The sequence below is a fragment of the Petromyzon marinus genome, unplaced genomic scaffold, assembly GCF_048934315.1.
Source record: "Petromyzon marinus isolate PM22_M1 ecotype Great Lakes invasive population unplaced genomic scaffold, UKy_Petmar_22M1.pri1.0 PM_G_Scaffold_6, whole genome shotgun sequence".
NCBI lineage: Eukaryota > Metazoa > Chordata > Hyperoartia > Petromyzontiformes > Petromyzontidae > Petromyzon > Petromyzon marinus.
In genome coordinates this window covers 2,552,501-2,555,000 of record NW_027423013.1, presented here as the reverse complement: position 1 = coordinate 2,555,000, position 2,500 = coordinate 2,552,501, and positions in this window count along the sequence as shown.

Below are 2,500 nucleotides of genomic sequence, written 5' to 3'. Positions count from 1 at the left end.
CCACCTGCAGGTGGAGTAGGGCACGTTCAGCTGGAAGAGCTTGTCCTGAAGCAGGGCAGGGATGATGGTGTTGAAGGCAGAGCTGAAGTCCACAAACAGGATCCTGGCGTAGGATGCTGGGGCGTCCACATGCTGTAGGGTGAAGTGGAGGGCCATGTTAACTGCGTCGTCCACAGACCTGTTGGCTCTGTAGGCAAACTGAAGGGGGTCCAGGAGAGGGTCTGTGATGGCTTTGAGGTGTGCCAGGAGCAGGCGCTCAAAAGACTTCATTACCACAGATGTAAGGGCGACCGTCTGTAATCATTTAGTCCTGTTGGCCTTAGCTTTTTGGGCACAGCGATGATGGTGGAGGACTTGAGACAGGCTGGTACATGGCATGTCTCCAGGGAGGTGTTAAAGATGTTGGTGAACACCGGAGACAGCTGGTCAGCGCAGTGCCTGAGGGTGGCTGGAGAGACAGAGTCCGGCCCGGCTGCTTTGCGTGGATTCTGCCTCTTGAAAAGCCCATTAACTTCTCCCTCCTGAAAGGAGAGAGTCGTTTCTGTAGTATGGGTGGGGGATGGGGCCTCTTGGGTGGGAAGGGGTGGTTCAGGACAGTCCAATTGTCTTTCAAATCTACGGTAGAACTCGTTCAGGTCGTTGGCTAGGCGGGAGTCGTTAGTGGTGTGGGGCGCTCTGGGTTTGTAGTTGGTGATGTGCCTGAGCCCTTTGGCAGACAGAAGCAGCGTCGTTAGTAGAGAACTGGTGTTTTAGTGTCTCTGAGTACAGTCGTTTAGCCTCTCTCACCGCTTTGCTAAACCTGTTCTTCGACTCCTTGAATCTGTCTCTATCCCCACTCCTAAACGCTTCCTCCTTCTCCAACCTCAACCTTTTGAGCTTTGCTGAGAACCAGGGCTTGTTGTTGTTAAAGTTCACCCTGGTACGTGTTGGGATACAGCAGTCCTCACAGAAGCTGATGTACACAGCCTCTGTGAGTTCATCCAGACTATTGGTAGCAGTCGTGAACATATCCCAGTCAGTACAGTCTAAGCACGCCCGCAAATCTTCCACAGCCTCACTGGTCCACTGTTTAGATGTCCTCACAGCAGGTTTACAGAGTTTTAGTTGCTGCCTGTATGCACGAATCAGGTGGACCAAGGGAGTTCTGTGCGAGCCGAACAGCCCCGTGACCCACAAGAGAAACATCCCCGCCAAATTCGAGCGTTTGACGGGGTCTATCCGTGAAAAAATATTCACGTTTTTGAGTGCACATGCATTTCTGCTGCAAATGCCTCTGGAAGTTTCATGCCGTTCGTATGCCAATTGTGGCAACACGAAAATGACCCGTTTTCCCATTCCGAGGGATTTCTGTGCGACCCTAACAGCCCCGTGAGCCACAAGAGACACATCCCCGCCAATTTCTAGCGTTTCACGGGGTCTATCCGTGAAAAATATAGACGTTTTTGAGTGCACATGCATTTCTGCTGCAGATGCCTCTGGAAGTTTCATGCCGTTCGTACGCAATGTGGCAACACGAAAATGACCCCTTTTCCCATTCCGAGGGATTTCTGTGCGACCCTAACTAACAGCGCCCGTGAGCCACAAGAGAGACATCCCCGCCAATTTATAGCGTTTCACGGGGTCTATCCGTGAAAAATATAGACGTTTTTGAGTGCACATGCATTCCTGCTGCAAATGCCTCTGGAAGTTTCATGCCGTTCCTATGCAATGTGGCCACACAAAAATGACCCGTTTTCCCATTCCGAGGCATTTCTGTGCGACCCTAACAGCCCCGTGAGCCACAAGAGAGACATCCCCGCCAACTTCTAGCGTTTGACGGGGTCTATGCGTGAAAAATATTAAAATTTTTGAGTGCACGTGCCTTTCTGCTGCAAATGCCTCTGGAAGTTTCATGGCGTTCCTATGCAATGTGGCAACACGAAAATGACCCCTTTTCCCATTCCGAGGGAGTTCTGTGCCACCCTAACAGCCCCGTGAGCCACAAGAGACACATCCCCGCCAATTTCTAGCGTTTCACGGGGTCTATCCGTGAAACATATAGAAGTTTTTGAGTGCACATGCATTCCTGCTGCAAATGCCTCTGGAAGTTTCATGCGGTTCGTACGCAATGTGGCAACACGAAAATGACCCGTTTTCCCATTCCCAGGGATTTCTGTGCGACCCGAACAGCCCCGTGAGCCACAAGAGACACATCCCCGCCAATTTCTAGCGTTTCACGGGGTCTATCCGTGAAAAATATCAATTTTTTTTTGACTGCACATGCATTTCTGCTGCAAATGCCTCTGGAAGTTGCATGCGGTTCGCATGCAATGTGGCGACACGAAAATGACCCGTTTTCCCATTCCGAGGGATTTCTGTGCCACCCTAACAGCCCCGTGAGCCACAAGAGAGACATCCCCGCCAATTTCTAGCGTATCACGGGGTCTATCCGTGAGAAATATTCACTTTTTTGAGTGCACATGCATTCCTGCTGCAAATGCCTCTGGAAGTTTCATGCGGT